Source organism: Lonchura striata, chromosome 3 (genome assembly GCF_046129695.1).
Source record: "Lonchura striata isolate bLonStr1 chromosome 3, bLonStr1.mat, whole genome shotgun sequence".
Taxonomy (NCBI): domain Eukaryota; kingdom Metazoa; phylum Chordata; class Aves; order Passeriformes; family Estrildidae; genus Lonchura; species Lonchura striata.
The window spans coordinates 50,164,783-50,184,749 of record NC_134605.1 but is presented as its reverse complement, the minus strand read 5'-3'; the positions used below and the strand labels follow the sequence as shown (position 1 = coordinate 50,184,749).

The window sequence follows — 19,967 nt, the reverse complement described above, 5'->3', positions numbered from 1 at the left end:
CATGTCATGCTGACATGTAATCTTGCAGAGGAGAAATGAAACAGCATCTTATTGTTTAGAAATTTAAAAAAAAATAAATTCTTCCCTCCCCATCTGTATTTCCTTGCAAATTTCTGATTTGATTGCTAGCTTGGTTTTTTATCCTTCTTGCACACAGCACGCTCCTGAAAGATTCTGTGTACTTTTTTGGATGCAGAAAGCTGTAATGTTCCACCCACTGCATTGCAGTTGTGACTGAGAAATAGTCTGCAAAATATATGGGACTCCCAGAAGATCTGAGACATTATTATAAATATATTTAATGTTAATATCCTATGATAATGTTTATTTAGGAATCATATATGGTGTTAAATAGTGACATTATTGCTCACCACAAGGACTGTACTTTCCTCCTTTATTTGAAGAGGTTCACTATGTTTTCATTTCATTTCAGTTTGATTTTCATGAAAACAGCTAGTTACTTATTCCTTAGTGACTGCTCTCTTACTGAAAAAAATGTTGTGTAAAAATATGATTTACGCCTAAAAAGCAAAGCTTGTCTTCACTCTGAGCCCAAGTGAGAGAAATGCCCACTTTAGAATGGTCCTCTGCATTCTTGGCAAGTCTGGCTTGTGAGCCATCACTATGTGTAGTATAGTGAAGCTCAGAAAAAAATCTTCTCAGAAACAACTACCCTGAAGCAGTTCTCAAGGAGTCTGAAGAGTAAAGCCCAAGCCACTAGAAAAGGTCAAGAGGTGGATAGAATACTGTAAAGAATATCAATTCACAAGCTCAGATTTTCTCCAAAACATAGACTACAAGCACAGGAAATAAAACAACCATGTAAATTATTTGTGTTGTCTGCAGATGAAATTTTCACATCTCATACTTTTCATGTACTCCAAAATTATTTTTCTAACAATATGGATATCATACTAACAACTGATGTACCTAGCCATTATACACTAATTTAAAGAAGATTTTTTTAACTGTTTTGCAGGAGTTTAAGGAGACACAGTACAAAGAAGAACAGATTTAGACATCTGTCTTGCTGGAAGGGGAGGGAAGGCAGATGGAAAGGGAAGGAGTTGAAGGAGGCGGAGAGAGGGAGTGAAGAAGGGAGAAAAAGAAATTCCCTCTTAATTTATGTCCCTACCCATACCCACTGAAGCAGAAAGTGATGTAATCACTTACTATTTTTTTTTTTCCCCAGAAAACTTGCAGTAGGTTTTGCTTCCAAAACTCTTATACCTGGTATACAGGAGAATGTTATAACAACAGAATTAATTACATATTCTTACTTCTGTATTATCTATTTGAAAAACTAGCTCTGTCAAGAGCTAGTTTATTATGTGAAGAAAGTGCTCACTTTATTTTCTGGCTAGACACAATTCATTGTTTTCCTATGGGTGATGACAGATCTCCCTCCTGTTACAGCTGAAAGCTGGCAAACAGCTATTTGATGGTGTTAGAAAAAGCCCTATAAGACAAATAGAGAAAATGTAAGCCTGATTTCTAAATCCTCTAGATTTTGAAACTCCTCTAGAATTTGAAAGGCAAAAATATGTTTGTTTACAGGTTAATGGGGCACTAGAAAACAAAGCTGAGTGAAGAGTATTTCAACATTCATCTCTTATTTATACAAATAATTTTGGATGTATCTTTGAACATGTCTGTTATGAAAAGATTTCTAAGTACAAACTATAGTTTGGGGATTGGTCTTTTGAGACTTATAGTCTTTGTCTGTAAAGATAAGATAATTATAACTATATTTTCACAAGAGTATTTTATGTTAGTTTGATACATCATCTTACATTAATTTGATTTTTAATATATATGTGCACCTATGCAAAAATCTTTCAAGAAAACAAAGTACTACATTTTCTGCAGTATATTATGTCTTATAATCTTTATATTCCTTCATATTAGGTGATACTAATCTGCTCCTGAAACTTCTTGAAAAGTCAGGAAAGCATTACTGGGGGAGTGTGGTAACAGTAATTCATTTGTGATCCAAATTCAGAAGACATTTTATTCCCCTATTTCTATCCATGAGGTAAAATGACTACATAGAAAATAAGAAAGGTGTGCCTTTTCTCTATAAAATAATTATTTGTTTTGAGTTAATATTATAAAAAAGGCTTCTTAAGTGGAGTGGAAGGGCATTCTGAAATTAACAGATAAAGCAGAATTCAATATTTATTGCCTTTGGTATGAAAACTGATGAAGGATTCACAGATATATTGGCAATACTTTGCAGAAGCCATACCAAACATTCTTCACCAGGAATAATCTACAGACTGAATTCAGTATCTTTCTCTTTGAAAGAGAGGTGGTGGTAACAAATCTGCCTTTAACAGTTGTTTTCATTTTGAAAGATTATAGAGTGATTGGAATAAAAGCAGTGAGACTATAATAGGCTTTCCTTTCTCTATATTTGGATGTTGAAGCCAACATTCAACACGGATTTAAAACATATTTTTTAGAATACTTTGAAATCTTGCCAGGTATTTATCATTTTGACCAAACCCAGCACAGTATATCAGGAAAAAAAAAAAGCCATAATTGATTTTTTGATTATCCTTCTCTTGAAGAAGGGTTCTGATCTGGGTGGTTTGACGAAATAGAAGCAAAACAGTTTTCTATAGGGTCACATTCTGCACATCCTTGCTGCTTTAAAATCACAGTATATAAAAATGAATCAAAAAAAACCCCACCTGGGATCTGGGAAAATCTAAAGAGTGATGATTAAGGTTTTGCAAGCAAACAAATAAAGCAGGTATATGTCTTTTTTCCAGAAAAAAAAATTGCTCCTATAATTTAATGTGTATTTAAAAAAAGCCATTCATACATTCCTCAGTCATCTACTGTGTGGAATAATTATGGAGTAAGGACTTTGTCTGTTAATCAGTGAATGGTTTATGTATATGAGCAACTTAAAATCTAAAGTGTGCAGATTTAAGTACATTTTATCTCAAAACATCGAAAGTTATTTCTCAGCACAGAAAGCCAGGCTACCTATTAAATCTTTTTTGTGACTGTATACACTTGTCAGCAATGGATGATGATCCCTGGCTAAGTCAAGACCTGAAAGGCACTGACAATAGTTTGTCTCACCCTTTTATTTTCCACTGTAACCCTGATGCTAGACTCCTTGTTCACTGATGTTTTCTTTTAGCTTTTCCATTTTTTCCTGCAAAATGGCAGTATCTATTTATGTTCTCCCTTTATCTTAAGGTATCAGTACAGTGCTACGCGATACTATAAGCTTTGATGAACCCTCAAAATACTTGACATTTTCATGGTGATTATTATATTAATGTGAAATAAATCCAGGGTCTTACATCAAGATAATTAGTAAGCTGATCTTCTGGTCCATAATCACATCTCTGTTCATAAATATAATTAATTATTTCTTCAAAACCAAGCTGTCCGATATCAGCTACAAAAACTTAACAGAAAAACACTGACACCAAGGAAAAATTTCTGCGTTTTCTAAAACCCCATTTTCCTGCACATATGTACAAAGGATGCAGATATAAATTTTTAAATCTCAAATATTAGCAACAAAGTTTAAAAAAAAATTATTTCGAATATGTTTTAATGAAAATAAAGTGATTGAAGAATGGCTTTCCAGTTGCAGTTAGGAACATCAACTGTAGCATGCTTTCAAAAAACATGCATTAAAAAAAAAAAAATTCAGCCCAGAGCTTAAAAAATCTTCAGCAAAATACATTTTCCATTCAGTTTTCAATATCTGGCAACAAAATAGTTGTAAGAATGCTGCAGGAAAACACTGAATTGAGCTTTCGAGTTAACTAATTATTTATCCTGATTAATTTTAAAATTGTCAGAGTATCCTGTGGGGGATTTTTAGGTCTTTAATATACAACAAGGTTTGAAAATTCTTCTTAATACAGAGGAAAAGAATGTGAAAAGAAAGACCTTGGTGCAGAATAAAATACATTTTTAAGCTGAATTCTGTATTTAATGCTAATAAAGATGCCATATTAATGCCTCAACGAGAAACTAGTATGGAGGTTTTCGCATGCAAAAAGCAGCAGAGCAGCTTTCCATGGCTACTGCTCCTTGCCTTTCACACCCGCCTCGTCTGCCAGCTGGATCTATCTTGAAGGAGAGACCTTAAATCCCTGCAAGCAGACTGTGAGGCACATGCAGTAGCAGCAGTGCACTGACATTTGCTGAGCACCAGCGTCCCTCAAGTGACTGGGAGCGAAGCCATTGACGTCACTGAACAATAGGCAAAATATTTCCTCCTCCTCCATAGTCCTGAACTGTAAACACCCAGCTTGCACACAGCAGGCTGAACATTTGGGGAGAGGCGGAGAAGGAGAATGTGAAAAACTCTCAACTGATGCTGCTGAAAACAAGCAGCTGTTCCTGAATAACCAGTCTCTCCTTATTCCTTCCATTTTGCTGTGAGGATTGCTTAGTGTAGGTCACACAGTAAAAAATATCAAGTTAATATAATAAACTCACAAGGAATTTTTTGAGTTACAAGTTTTAAAAATCACACTCTTTTTCTCCCTCTTTCTGTCTCTGTTATGAATAACTGCAGTATTGCAACAGTCATTCATGTATTTTGGACAAGGTGTGATGGACTGAATGTAAGTGAATTTCCATCTCAGCCACCGTGTCTCCATGCCCGTACATTATTGCAAGCTGAAGAGAAAAAAACCCCATAGATCATAATTATATTTATAAAATCACACAGATCAGTATATGCTCTAGATTCACTATAAAGACTGGTTTAACTCCTTGAGTTGGAGTGTTATAGTTATGGCATAGGCAGAAAACAGAAGGGCAGAGTTAATCTTGAAAATGAAAATCCGACTACAGCTTTTTGTGTCTATAGTAAAAAAACATACTGGTGCATGAAGTCATTAGGATTTGCCAGTTATTTGACAGAATATTGTACAGTGGTATGAACAGTTAGATAGTTCTGGAATGCTGTGAATTCAAGGAACCTAATTCAGTTCTTTTCTTTGCAGCTGCAATCCTGTTTCCAGAGGATCCCTCAGAAGATCCCTGGAGTGCAGAAAAAGGAGACCACTAGAAACAGGGAGCAGTGTGGTGTTGAAAAGAGGTCAGAAATGCTGTGCCTGTGAAAAATCTCAAGAAAACCACTGAGTCAGGGAGCCCTGGAAGCTTATGTAAGCCTTTTCAGGGAATGCACCAGCTTATTTGGTTCATCAACATGAGCTAGAGAAATTTATCTCACCAGGAATCCTCAGCCTGCATCAGGAGTCCAAAAGCCAGCATTGGAAGAAACCCTCAGATTTAGTTCCATAAAGATATCCTTTCTTTTTAGAGCCTTGACTGAAAAAATCAGCTTGATGTGCCTGGAAATGCTTTAGGAGTGCCAAAAGAAATTCTTAGGCCACCTGATTGCTAACTGAAGAGTCATGCTGATGGAAGTCAAAGTGATACAGGCAGCCACAATCTCTATCTTCCTCTTGCCTCACTTAGGCTTTGTCATTTAGGCCAAGGTGGTGATTAAGCCCCCTTGGACATATTTGTTCTCAAATTAAGATGAAGGGATCACTCCCATCACCATTTTCTGCAGAAGGCAGTATGTGAGAGTCAGGGAGGGGCAGCTTTTTCCCTCTCCAGCGCAGCTCTCTGTTGAATGAGGCTGTTAGGTGGCATATTGCATTTGCAGCATATATTGATTTATGATTTCAAAGTGCTGAACAAACAGTCATTTTTTTCCAAACAGACCACAAGCAATTACTCATTATCTCCCATTTAATATGCAGGAAAAGTAGGTGGGCAAATAACCTAGTTTACTGTTCAATTACTCCAGTGGGCCACAATGCTGCACTAATGTGGCTTCATGTCCAGCTGCTGTGCTCATGCTGAATTAGCTGTGCTCTTGAAAGTGCCCAGCTGAAAAAGAATGAACCTCATCACCTCTCCAGAGTGTGCAGCAACAGCACACATGATTAATTGCTCTTCTGGGGCTTGACACCTACTGTTCCACGTGTTTTGCTCCATTTGTCGATGTGCTGGCACTGAACCTCTGCACCCTGTTTGTGCTTTCACGCAAAAAGCAGTGGCTGAAATGCAGCTTTTCATCTTACCAGAGAAAAGCCATGTAGTAAAGAAACATTTGCTGGCCTGCTTTTCTTTTTTCCTCTTTGTCATTTTTTGTCTTTGCATGGGCCACTCCATGTAGCTGAGCTAGCTGGCAATATCCAAACATACAGTTAAAAAAAGTAGCTAGATTAAATGAATATTTATTCATTCACACTGCCTGACATAACCATCTCACACAAATATGTGTAATAGTAGCCCAAAATGCAATATTTTTGATCTGATCAAATCTCACTCTTTCCTTACTTACACCTGAACAACCACCTACAATAAAAAGCAATGCATGCCTTATTGGGGACTAGGAAAGACTTTCACAGCATTGGGAGGCCAAGTATACTGAGAAGTATTTGGAAGCCTGAATTTAATGAATGTAGCCTGGGCTGCACTGCTGAGAAGGTCTCAGATCTTTGTGTATACCCCAGTTGTATCCCAGTCCCAGAGAGGTGTTCAAGCAAGTGTCTTTAGGAATATTGTTTTCTGCAGGAGTAAAACTCAGGCATCTGGATTTGAATGAGGCCAGGACCTTAGGACAACCTGTAAAAATATTTGCCACTCAGTCTTATGTCTATCTTGGCATCTTCCTTGAGAAGTACTGTTGCTGGAAGCCAAGTGCAGACTAAGAGAGGGTTACATAGTCTTTGGGCAACAGCCTGGAATGTTAAGTACATTTACTTCATTCACAGTAATGCATTTTTTGAGCATACCTTTAGGTGAACATTTGTTCATTTCAGTTTTACTAGTACAAATACTCAAAGAAAATACATCATATTTTGGTTGCTTGCCCACAGTGATGTGAACATCCCCTTTTGCACAGCTGAAAGCATATTTCTCATTAAATATTGCATTTCAAACTACTCCCTGAACATGTGTGTTGAAGAAATAAGGGATAGGGGAAGGAGTGACAGAAAGAAAATCAAAGGAAAAATTCCCTCACTGAAGGTAACATGACTTTTGCACTGTGATACTTCCATGTATAGCTGAATGGATTGTACACAAATTCACCTTCAGGCAGAGTCTGAGAAGAGAAAATGCTACAAAAGTACTAGAAAACTGTGCACTGTAATGAAGTCTCCTACAACTTAAACTTCAGTGTATTTGCATAAAATTAAGAGTTAACGGATTTCCTCTTGTTCTATCTGAGCTAAGATGAAAGCATAATATATTGAAAAGAATATAAGAAGCATTTTCCTGTCCATTGTTTCAGACCTATGACAATCAGAAAAACCAAAGGTAAAGCTAAGCCCCATGTGTATAATTCAAAACATGAGCAAATCTTTAACTTAAGCACAAAGTGTCAAGGAATATTTTGGAAAATATCATCCCTGCACTCCCAGGAAACAACAGCAGAATCATTGCATGGCTACGTTTTCAAAGGGTAACGCATCTCTAAAGAACAGTCTATTGATATTTATTTTATAGATCCTGCTTTAGGATCTACCATGTTATAGGCATGTCGGCCATGTTTAATTATGGTTTTTCTTTCTTTAATGAGTCCTTCAGCAGTCATAAGAGGGAAGTTTATCAAAAAATAGGTTTCTGTGTACTCATAAATTCTTGGCATGCATGGGTTAATTATTTAAGTATCCTTCTTAGTATTTGGAAATCTGAACTTTTGACTCAGATTGTAAATTTTGTGACTTGTCAAATACGGTACAAGCAGAAGTCTAGACTGAATGTATGGGAAGTATTGATATCGAAAGTAAATGGAGAAAAAAAAAGATCCTCTTCACAAGAGAGAGTTTTGACATAGAAATCAAACCATTCTCTTGAATATCTTCTTGAATTTCTCTGGATGTCACCTTGAATCCATATTGCTGTTGGCACATAGAATTTGCTGACTGGACAGTGTTCCTAGTCCTTATGTAGCATCTACATATTTATTCCCAGCAAAAGTACCTCTGTTGTAACCATAAAGTGGACACAGCAGGCAAAAAACTTTATATAGTATAGAAGTGATGGAAATTAGATAAATAATGTTAAAAATCAGAGACAAAATTATATACTTATCAGTGGGTTTTTTAAATACTACAGATATTCTAGCCTCAAAATTTTATGCTCTTGTTCAGAAAAGCCTCAAGAACTATAAAACTAAGGCAGTGTGCTTTCTACTGCTTGGAATAATTGAGCCCAGTGGAGATACTGGGAGAAGCATCTGGGTGATGCTTCAGTTTTAGAAAAGTCTAGTGGCAAAATAAGTTACTACATACCTAATAAGAGGTGTTCATAAAACCTTAGTGAACTGTAAAAGAAAAGTTCAATTCAGCCTTTCATTGAGCACATACTTTAGCTTTTATCCAGCAGCTACTGAACTGTAGAATCTTGATTATACATCTGTTGAAATCAGTACAGCTTTGACACATTAAGGAAATTAACATAGGTATGTCTATTGTTCTCACTCTGACTAATTGCAAGTTTAAAATTAGACATTAATTAAAGAACACTTTAATGTCTTTCTGCAGTGGGAAGAGAATTTGTTGCTACAAAACTTCTACTATTCACAGCTCTCTATATAAGCAAAGCTTCTCTTCTGGTCCTGCATCCTGTGTGGTTGGTCACAGAGGATAAAATTTTATAGTAAGGACAGTGGCTTTAGCTCACAGAATCTTACAGTACAGCCACAGTGATTACTTTGTACCAGGGCAAATTGGTGACATTTCTCTATTATGAATAACAAAGAGTTAGAGACCTACCAAGCAAACCTCCTAGGAAGTCCTGTGCAGCCTGTAAATATTTGCTATTTCCTAAAATTCTCCTAATATGTAGCAAAAAAAAAAAAAATTAAATTAATGTAAAATCCAAGAAATTCCATGTTGTGCACAAACTAATCACTAATAAAAGCTGAGATGCTGATATGCAAGGTCATAGCAGCTGTTCCAAGACTTGGCTAACCCCCAAGGTTGCCTTGACATTCCTCATGTTATTTATAATTCTGGAAGTTAAGAGCAGATTTATTTATTTAATAGGAGGCTCGAGCTATTGCTCCAGAGCTACTTTAGTAGAAAGTACTGATATACATCAAAGGGCAATGCTTATGGATGGCTGAAACTGTAAGGCATGCAAACCCAAACAGGCTGGAAGCTCATCAGGAGTTTTGAGATGTAGCTGTAAAGAACATACTTCTTTTGGCTTGTAGGTTCATTGTAGGTTTAGATGAAGGACATGATTTCATCCAACATTTTCGTGGTTCATTTGCAACCAGGATGTTTACATAAAGTAAATAACTGGAATTGAAAACTTGATTCTTTGCTTGCCAGTAATATCTCAAACCTGAAGTGTTTTTCAGGAGTTTAGCTCAGAACCTAACATACACACAGCAATTTATATTTTATATTCATATCTAGAACTCACTATCTTTCTCCTAACTCCAATTATTTATTGCCATCAATGTCTTTCACACAAATGCAAATGGAATAGAAAAAAGTTAGAAAATATTTTTAAAATGTAAAATGCCTTCAGATGATGTTTTAAAATGCAAAAGACAACCATGTAAACCCACAAAAAACAGTATCATGAGGGTAAATGAAAGAAGATATGAGATGACATCATAGCATATTTAGAAGGCAAACTTTGGGATATTCAGCAATTATTCTGCAAAGTCATTCAACTTTAGGGATAGACCAACACTGTGTATCACCCTGACCTAGCAACTGGTTCGACTCATGAAGATGTGGAATGTAGCTATTCTGCAAAATAATGACTTAAGGGAAAAAACAGGCAGCTCAATATCATGCCAATATTTCTTTTCACTTCAGATTGAAAATTCTCATTTTTTATTACCTCTCTTCCTTCTTCAGTTTCTTTTGTTTCAGGATAACTGTATTATTTACAGAATTTTACTGTTCAAACTGCCAAGATAAAATTTAGTCAATAAAAATAGGTTAAGAAAAGCAGACTCTACACTTATAGAAAAAAAAATGGGCATTAAATCAGGCACCTGCAAAAAGAGACTAGAAAATGAAGATTCAGGCAACTACATTTATTTTCTTTTCATGCATTCTTGTCAAAAACTGCTATTAGTTGTGGCACTACTTTACTTGAATCCTGCTGTCAATTGAACTGAAAATTCTGCTGTTCTTTTGCTTTAAATTAAGGTAGCCATAAGAAGGAACAATTTCATTTACCAGATTTCTAAGGGAAGCTCCAACAGAAAAGAAGTTCAGCATACACAGGAAAAATCATTTTTATTTAGCTCTTGCCACATGCCACCAAAGCTGCTAAGGTTCAGATGCTGAGCATCCAACCCTTGGAGCAGATACTACAAATGAAAATGCAAGGGGAAAAGGTGGTTCATAGCCATCAATAAAAGCTTTGAGTCTTACTTATTCCTAACCAGGCAATTGCAGGCTCAAGCCATGCCATTTCCAATCTGCCACAGTCTTGACATTTTGGGAGCATTTTCAGCTTTGCAAAGGTCAGAAATCTGAAACAGCACCTTATCTCACAATAAATAGTTAAAGACTTGGGCCCTTTATGTGTCTGCATATTTTTTTATTAAAACCAGTAGTGCTGTGGATATCTCAAAGGGGTCTATACTTTTGACAGAAATACTCATCTTTTCCTCAGAGAAAAAAATGTTTCTCAAATACTTTAAATGAGACTTTTTGTAATTAAGGAATTCAGAACACTTTTTTTTCTCGTTCAGAAATTCACGTTTTATTAATCCTTAAGCACTAGAATATTTTTCATAATGTCATACCATTGTTAATCAAGAGGTCTCCTCTGTATTTCTTGGAATAAAGCCAAAGCAAAATCACATTAAGCCTGAAGGGGAATGAAGATGATCTCTTTTGCTTATTGCCTATCTCATTTCAACTTTTTTTACTGAATATTTGAATTTTCTCTCCAAATTAAATTAAAATTCTGTCTCATATACATACACCTACCATTCCACTGCCCTCTGCTGGAGAGAATAAATCCTATAGCAAATTTATGGAAAAGTAATCACTGATTGACTAGGGGCTAATGTTTCTGGACCCAAAACTGGGGTGTTCCTCTCTTGGTGAAGCCTGCAAGCAGTTGACCAGTACATCCAAAGGCAGATGTTTGATCATTATCCATCTCCAGAACAAATAAACATTAAATTCAAAAAAGCTAAAACACCAAGTTAAAAAAACATGGAAACAGCACAATTAAGTACCCAAAAATTAGGATGTGTCAGAGGTGAAATTTCACATGGAAATGTGTCTCTAATTCCATGTGCGTATTCATTTACTCTTCAGATTTTGCTTTTATGGAGTAAAACCTAATTGGTTTTCTGCATGGTTTAGGCATGCTCTCAAATTTAGGTAGTTTTTTCAGTGTGGTTAGTCATAGGTATGGATTTGTCTGAACCTCCCCAAAATAATGTCAGGTGCTTTTCTGCTTTTTGTTATTGAAACCAGCCGATCCATAAATATAAGGTGCGAACCAAATTAATTCATACATAGGCTGAACACACAAAGCCAATCTGAATTGTTTGAAAAATCTTTAATAAATTAGTTTGCAGAATAATACATTAAGGTACCACTTACTACTGAGTCAAATAACTATTCAAAACTGGTATTTTGCATAAGCAAAGGGCAATTGAATCAGGACTTGCTTCACTTCAGGCAGCTAGGTGGTTATGAAACGATCACTCATTCAAACAAAACATTAAATGAAAATGAGCAGATCTCTTCAATGCACTGTCACTGGCAAAAAACAATCAATATGATGATTTAATATCTATCAATGCTGATTTAACATTTATCTTGCTGCATTACAAAATTTCTCCCTGTTTTTCACTGGTACACCTCATTGGAAACTACTTTAGGTCAAAAGCTGGTAAAAGAGACTGGAAAACAAACAGCATACAGAAAGACTTCCTATATTCTTTCTTTTGTTTTCTATTTTGCAATGACTGCAAACCACTTTTCCTATTCTGAATTCATCTGATGAAAAGAGGGAAAAATGAGACTCAAATATCTTACTTTTTCCAATTTGAGCTATTCTCACTAACTCAGATTTACTTACAGATTAAGGATGAAAAATTATATATGCTCTTCTAGGTTTAAGGTACTACATATCCTGTAAGTGATGAGGCTATAAAGTCCATTTGTAAAATCATTTGCTTTTATTTCAGTTGAACTTTTGCTGTAAGACAGCCAAATTTAGTCACAAGCTATACACAAGAAATGTTTTTGCTTAAAATAATACCCAGCATACAATCCAGTCATTCAAATTTTCATCAGAAACTGGTATTGTTGTTCTCTTGCAGCTGCTTTTTGTCAGACTAAATTTTATTTTAAAGAGCATTACAGTAACAGAAGTAAACCCCTCTTGGCAAGAGTTTGTTAGAGACTGGAGAAGTCCTTCTCCTGTATTACCTGCAGGCAGCACAATGTTCAGCAAGTTCTCTGGGTCAAAATTAATGTGGTGGCAAAATCTAATTACATTGGGTTTTTGGTTGGGATTTTTTTTTGGTTTTGGTTTGGTTTGGTTTGGTTTGGTTTTGGTTTTTTGGTTTTTGTTTGTTTTTTTTTTTTTTTTTTGTGGTGGTGGTGGTGGGTTTTTTAAATTTTTTGTTTTGTTTTGTTTTCTGGGGATGATGATTTTGTGCTGCCCTGGAGCAGAAATGCTAAAAAAGCTGTGTTAGACCCAGCCATGTTTTGCTGCTGAAAAATCAGGGTGCAGAGAGTACAGACACAACAGGCTCCCAGACCTTGGCTAGGGGGATGTCTAACCTGGCATCACCAGCACAGTTGGGCAGTGTAACTTCTCCACTTGAAGTCCTCATTCACAGACCTTTAAGTCTTTTTCCTTTAATGGAAACCCCTGAAGGAAAACAAAAACAATCCCTACTCATGTTGCCGAGGGAAATGTGTGACCTGTTTGACAGATGCTTACCTGTTCTTCCAGGTCCCAAGGCTTTCCAGCAAATGAGCCACCAAGCTGCTCCCTACTGATCAGGCAGGAACATCTCCTGGTATAAGAACATATTTTTCTTTCCCTCCAGCTGAACCTTTGCCCATCTTCATGTAGCAGGCCTCACTTTAATAGAGAGATTATTCCTTGTATACTTTGGAAGAAGTGATTTCTGTAGAAGTACAGAATGACCTCATGTTTGTATCATTTCTCTCACCAGTCTATTTTGGAGGCAGAGGCAGGATCCTGGTGTGTGCAGCTCAAAGCCACCTGACCTAAAAACTGATGGGCTCTTGGGCTTCCTCTCTTGGTTCTCAACACAGCGTAAAAAAAATTAAGAAGACCATGAATGTTTTGCCTAATATGATATTTGAAAGTAAGTGCATGTGATGTTGCCTTCATCAGTGATTTTCTCATCAATTTTTTGACATCATGGAATGCAGTGGAGTCCAGCGACAGCTGCTGAAACAAAACTCAATCTTAACTCTAAACAAAGTTATTGTTACTTTGTGTGTGTACAGAACTAGCATGAAAATGGACAAAACCTCAGGCTAACATGAAGGCACCAGGGGAGGAATGATTTAAAAGGAGATTTTCATTCCAGAACCAATTAAAATCTTCACTGGCTAAAACCAGGCACAATAATGTCAACTGTTAGTCTTATAGCAGCATCTTACTACAGTGACACAGACAAGTGTGTCTGTAATAAGATTTCTCACATTTCTGCCTTATAATACAAGGAAAATTATTAGTTTCTAGAAGCTTTGGGAAAGATATAATATTGATCTTGCATACATTTGTGCATGCTTATAAGTTATTAAGGGGAGCTATATTAAAAAATTTAGTTTCAGTATTAAAATATTTTGCTCTATGGTCATGGTGGGGGGGACAGAATAAATTGTTCAGGCTTCTGCCATGAAAATTTTATTTTCTCAGAAGCTCCTCTTGGTTCATTGCTTGTATACTCCATTGATAAACATTGAAATTATAGCTTTCATGAGACCATATGCAAGAGAGTCTCCCTCACCTATAGCTTGAACTGGTCAAAGGAAGATTCTGAATCCTAAACCAAAACTCTTCCAGTTGACTTGGAAGCTCATACATGCAGCAGAACACCAGGCTGGTGAGCTCTTTGCAGCCTGTGTTGCTAAGGATACGAGGAACTGGTGTTGGAAAGTAATGTTTAGTACATTTATATAACAAGGAATTGCAGGTTTCAGTGCTGCAAGTGTACAGATTTCAGCAGTAATATATAGTGGATATATTTGAGATGGCTGTTTTTTTCCACAAAAACACCCCAAAAACAACAACAACAAAAAAACCCAACCCCAAAACCAAACAAAAACCAAACAAAAAAACTTATAAAGGAGAATAAATGAAGAAATATTTGACACAGCGGTAAGAGAATTTTTTTTTTAATTTATATTTATTTATTTTTTGCTCTCAGTTGGGTAATCAGTAGCACTGAAGGAGTCAAAATATTCTGAAGAAAAGAACTGATGTACTCTCAGCCAAGCCCACACAAAACAGTGCCTGAAGGTTGTACGCTGCTCCAGACCCATTCATGTGGCCAGCCAAGTGCTGAGAGGCAGCAGCCATTTCTCCAATGAGGATTCTGAGCTCTGAAGATCCCTCCTTCCTCACTCAGCAAGTAAACTGAGGTACAGCTGAGTGGGACAGAGTAGTTGAACCCAATGTTGACAAGGTGAACTGTTTTCTTGCCTATCCTCAATGCGCAGGTGCATCTGATGACCAGGGATTTTCATGGAAACCATTTTTCTTCTAAAGCATTCACTCACACTCTAGTTCAGTTTTGTCTTGCTTTTTTCATTTCAGCTGCCCATTTTGACAGCGTAGAAGGCAACACTTGGCTGAAAGGAGTTGTAGAGGTTTTTAGATTATATTCACTAATTTCCTAATAAATAGATTAAAATACCCCTAGCACAGCAATAACTTCTATTTAATTTAATAGTTTCAGCACAAAAACTATTAGTAAGACAATGACATTGAAACAGATTTTTCTAATTTGTTTGACACTTCAAACAGAAACATATATTTAAAAGTTCTAACTTTTACCACCGATCAGTTTTGTAGTTAAACTGAGACATTTGCTGAAATATTTACTGAGAAGAAGTTAATTCAGAGAAATTAGTTTTGCATTAAGTTCCAAAAATTACTGGCATTGTGGGACTACAAAACTGCTGGTATAAAAGCTTTTGTGTAGAATGTACTAGTTGTCATATCAATATAGTCACAATAGAAATAAATGGGATCAGTTCAATTTATTAAATTCTTTATAGAGGTACACAAGATTCTGTCTAACTATAGGAAACACAAATTTTCTTAAAATTAGTTACTAAAGTTAAAATTAGTAACAACTTTCCTGCTTCCCGTGTTTGAAAACAACTGACATTACTTTCTTCATCCTAAAATCCAGATTTGCAAACAAAATAAATCCGAGTCCTTCTATCAATTTGAGCATTTGAAAAATAAGACACTTCCATTATATTAATTTTTGGTATTTAAATATCCTAATGAAGGCAGGAGCCAGATAGAATGTGTAGAAACACATCCAAAATAACAAAATCTGAATCAAATAATTTACAGACTAGCAGAGAGTATCACAAACACTGGAAGAACAATTTCCCTAGTATGTTATTTTCCAATGGCAGGAATAGGAAATCCTTGGGCTTCATAATCCTCAGGTGATTTAAAATAATTAGAAATTGTCCAGATGCATACAGATAGTTGTGTGTTAAAGGAATTGACCACAACAGAAAACAACGTTGGCCGCAACCTGTGTAAAATAAACTTATAGAACAAATAACACCTTGTTGAGGACCAAAGGTGTTGCAAGAAACCTAAACTGAATGGCTTTTATTTAATAATAAGCTCTATCCATTGTGAAACCAAAGAAAAATATATTTAGAAATGAGAATAGGTGTCCTATATGCTGAAAGGCACAAACTAGTATTTTCTGGACCTAGTTAAATAATAGTGGACAAAGCTCAATTTCTATATAGTGAAATAAGGTCTCCTTAAATCCAAGTTGTTGCTAAAAATTGTCTAACTTTGGAACTCTTTGCTCCTCTAATTCTGTGTCTACAAATGATAGATTGTTTCCAGCTTATTGAATGAATCAAGAGTCATATTTTTTGTTATCTTAAAGAGGTTGTGTTGACAGTAAGCAAGAAGAAGGCTCTGTTTACCTCACTCTGGCTGCTGTACTCTAAAATGGAAGCTTCTGGAAAGGAGAAGGAAGGTGGGAATTGTTTTTTTTCTCAAGAGCAAGATGAGCTCTGCAGAACTTTTTAAAAGCAGATGGAAAAGACAACAGGAGAAATGGTGAGCAGCATGATTACAGACTGGGATATTCCTATGCCTATGGCATTCCCTACAGATTCAAAGCTGAGCTCTGGAGAAAACAGACCAGAGAACAATTCCTAGGAATGTGGAGAAGGTTTCAGTCTTTATTTCAACCCACAAAGTCACTGGCACCTGCTGATTATGGTAGGATTTGGTGAAAGGATTCTCATCCGGCAAGACACATTGGTTGGGGTTGATTTTTTTATGCTTCCTTTATCCAGTGCCCTGATGTTCCCTACTGTCTGAGCCATATTCTCCAACTGTGTTTGCTTTTGTGCTAATGGCACAAGTAGTATTAGAATTTGGAGATTTTGTAGCTTACATTAAAAATATATGACAGGAAAACAGTAGAGTGGTTCTGTTTCTAGATTTTAGCAAATTAAGTGTTGAGACAGGAGAGAGGAATAAGTACCGAGTAATCCCAGGCTGGAATATCAGGACACAGATATCCACAATGCTTTGCTAACACATTTGTTATTAAGCTGCTTTTAGGATTATGTTTAGAGGAATAGGAAATGATGATGCTAAGCAGTTCAACAGGCAGCTGCATCAAACAGGTATCACAGACTCTGTGGACAACTGGCTACCATCAAAAGGCTTGAAATCTGAAAATCTTACGACAAGCTCATCTGTACAGAGCTCAAAGCCATATTCAGTGTCACAAATAGAAATGTTGTTGTGGCTGAATGGATCTTGGATATAGTTATTGAAAATCAAATATTTTCCCCCAGAATTTCTCAGTTGCCCAATATTTATTATCTGTACATGATCGAGAAATTCAGTTTACAAGCATCCTATTCTGCCTAAACTTAAAAAATGCCAAACATTTATTTCCTATGAGAAAAAGGTGAATTTAGTGATTGTTTTTTATTAGGTGATTGTTTTTTATTAGTTTTTTTTTTAATTTTCACCCACTACTCAATTATTTTAGTTTCAATCAGACCACAGATAAGCCTACTAAATTCAGGATTTTCAGTATGATTTGCTGAATTTAAATTAATTTGTTTGTGTCAAGCAAGAGAAAAATGTGGGACATTTGATCTACATTATCAAGCAGATTAAAAAATCCTGTGCAACAGATGTTAACAAACATGCACAACACTTTCATAGATTTCTGAAGTAAACTATAAGGAAAGAAATTTGATTCCTGCTCTTCAAGCTGACCTTTAATTTTGTGGTCATTGGAATCAGATCACCTGTGGCTTCAGTCTAGCATAATCTTTCATCCTAATAAGAATATAGTAGCAAATCCTAATCAGAGTAGTAATGCACTCCCAGCTATGTACTAAGTTCTGTCCTGAAGGACCATAGGACTGAAGAAAAATTATTCACCTATTTTCCATTCCTGATGGTAGATGATTTTAGAAATAGTGGTAATGAGATACTACTGGACCTGTGGGAAAAAAAATTACACAACAATTGAAAAACAAGACCAGAGCTTGTTACCAGGTCATTTTTCATAAGATTGATTACATAATCTTTCTGGTAATTCATTAACATTGCCTAATTCCAAAGTTTTCTTCTGTTTTCCAAAACCATGAGATTTAAAAGGTTTTTTTCAAAAAATCATGAAGATTTAGGGTGAAATTTTCAATAACATGCTACTTTAATTTTAAATATTAGCACAATGATGATCTGAGATGCATCTGCTGCTATACATCGTCTTTCTGCCACTAAACCCGAATATTTGCTCATTGCACTTTCAAACTTGTCCTTATACCCTGCTGAAGTCATATTTTTGCTTATCACAGGAGGAAGGCTGTTCCCTGCACAAACAGTTTTACTGGATTAGTTTCTCTCTAGACAGATGGTTTTCTTTGAATTTTTGTCCAGAGTCAGGCTTTTCACCACAAAGATTAGAAACAAAAACTAAATTTTAACCAAGGAAAGCAATAGCTAAAGTTCTTCGTTTCAAGACTGGAAATTTATAGAAGTGAAGGAAACAAAAAAAACCCAAAAAACCAAAAAAAAAAAAAAAAAAAAAACAAAACAAAACAAAACAAAAAAAAAAAAAGAAGTAATTATAGATTGTACCTGGCAGTATTACACAATGAGCCTTGAGGGATTATGTAAAACATTCTTACTCAAGGAACAGTTTCATCTCATATCACTTCATGCTCATCCTTGCTGCTGCTCCTAGTATGAATTAGAACTAGTTTGAAGACCTGAGAAGTTCCCCCACTGCTAGAGTTCATCAAATTCTTTTGTGAGTTATTTTCTCTCTTTATTCAGAACAGAACCTTATCCTCCCTTTCTCATCTCTTCTCTGGCATTGTTATTGTGTAGGAATACACTTTATGGATCTCCACAATAATGGGTGTTTTGACTCCTGTCCCCCCACCCTGTCTTTCAGAAGAAGCTATAACACGAGTTTTACCTTTAGATAATTAGCAAGTATCTGAAGTGCATGGGATCACCCACAGTGTTAATGCATATGGATGAGTACAGAAGGAGAAAGAAAACTTACTTTCAGTGACTGTGGCTCCTCTGCACTTTTCTTCAGAGCTCTGTCCATGTTTCTTCTGCATGTGCTCCTGTGGTTGAAGGGAAGTGTCCTCTTATCTACCTGGAAAATAGAAGGAGAATGAAGGTGCAAGATCAGTTTAGAAGACCTGACATTCTCAGAGCTGAGGTCATCAGTCTTCTCCACAACTGACAATAAAGATGGATTAGTAGTCAACTGGAGTACCAAAGCCTCTTGACAGTTTGAAAGTCTATTGACTATCCAGATTAAAAAGAAAACTGTGTCCAAGCAAGAAATTCTTATGCATGTGCAGATCACACTGTTTGTACCTAGGAATTAAAAGAACAGTAACTACTGTTCAAAACCTAAACTTGTGTCTATGTCTTCTTATGTCTTACGTCATCTTTCCAAAAAAGGGTGATGATGAAAGATGAAACCAGCTGCAGAAACTGGAAAGATCATGATAGAAATATAGAGGTAAAATATTAATTAACATGAATGGACATTTCAGGTTACAATAAGCAAAAAGGGCACAAAACGTTACTGTGGGGTAAGAGCTGAGTGCAACCTTAATTTTGTTTTACAGAGCTGGAAAAATTAGTAGCAAACAGAACAACAAAAAAAAAGAACTCCACCCCAAAACCCGTGAACAAAATAATATGAAAAACATTTTGTTTTGGCAAAAAGACATAATATAGAAAGAATTTTGTTTTGTCAAAAATATTTCTCTCCACTGTCTAAGTGTTCTAATTCAGCTGAGTAGCTTAGATGGTGCAAGGGATACAGGCATGTGCACAAAGAACAGCTCCTTCCAGGCATATCTAAAGCAAAACAGGGTCTGACTTAATCACCTTCAAAATAAAAACACATCATAACATGAATAAACATGTAGAAAACATTCAACAGAGAATTGCTTTACTTACATGTTTCAGTTGAGGAGGCTTATGGAATTTGTCCAATTTGACATCCAAAATGTATCCATCTAAGACTAACTGTTAGCATAAGTAAGACATTTAAGGGCTAGACTGTACTAAAAATGATACATGTATTTTAAAAAGGTATTTTTGTATGCAAATGTTGTTGGCTATATTCTTGCTCCAATAGGATTTAAAGATTTGCTACTTCAGTTTTCCATCAGTAAATACTTCTCATTCAGCAG

General features: G+C 35.9%; 2 long non-coding RNA genes across 2 annotated transcripts in view; both read left to right on the top strand.

Annotated features, from left to right (window-relative positions):
- The window catches only part of LOC110483304 (uncharacterized), a 35,711-nt gene extending 22,690 nt beyond the window's left edge, over positions 1 to 13,021 (top strand). Inside the window, exons 2-3 of the long non-coding RNA XR_002467551.2 lie at positions 4,992 to 5,153; positions 12,973 to 13,021. This is a non-coding gene — a long non-coding RNA (uncharacterized LOC110483304). The remainder of the gene's footprint in view (positions 1 to 4,991; positions 5,154 to 12,972) is intronic.
- Positions 13,022 to 13,985: 964 nt separating this feature from the next.
- Positions 13,986 to 19,178, top strand: LOC116183402 (uncharacterized). Its single transcript, XR_004148028.2, has 2 exons — positions 13,986 to 14,639; positions 18,848 to 19,178. It is a non-coding gene; the product is annotated as an uncharacterized LOC116183402 (long non-coding RNA).
- The last annotated feature ends 789 nt before the right edge of the window (positions 19,179 to 19,967 follow it).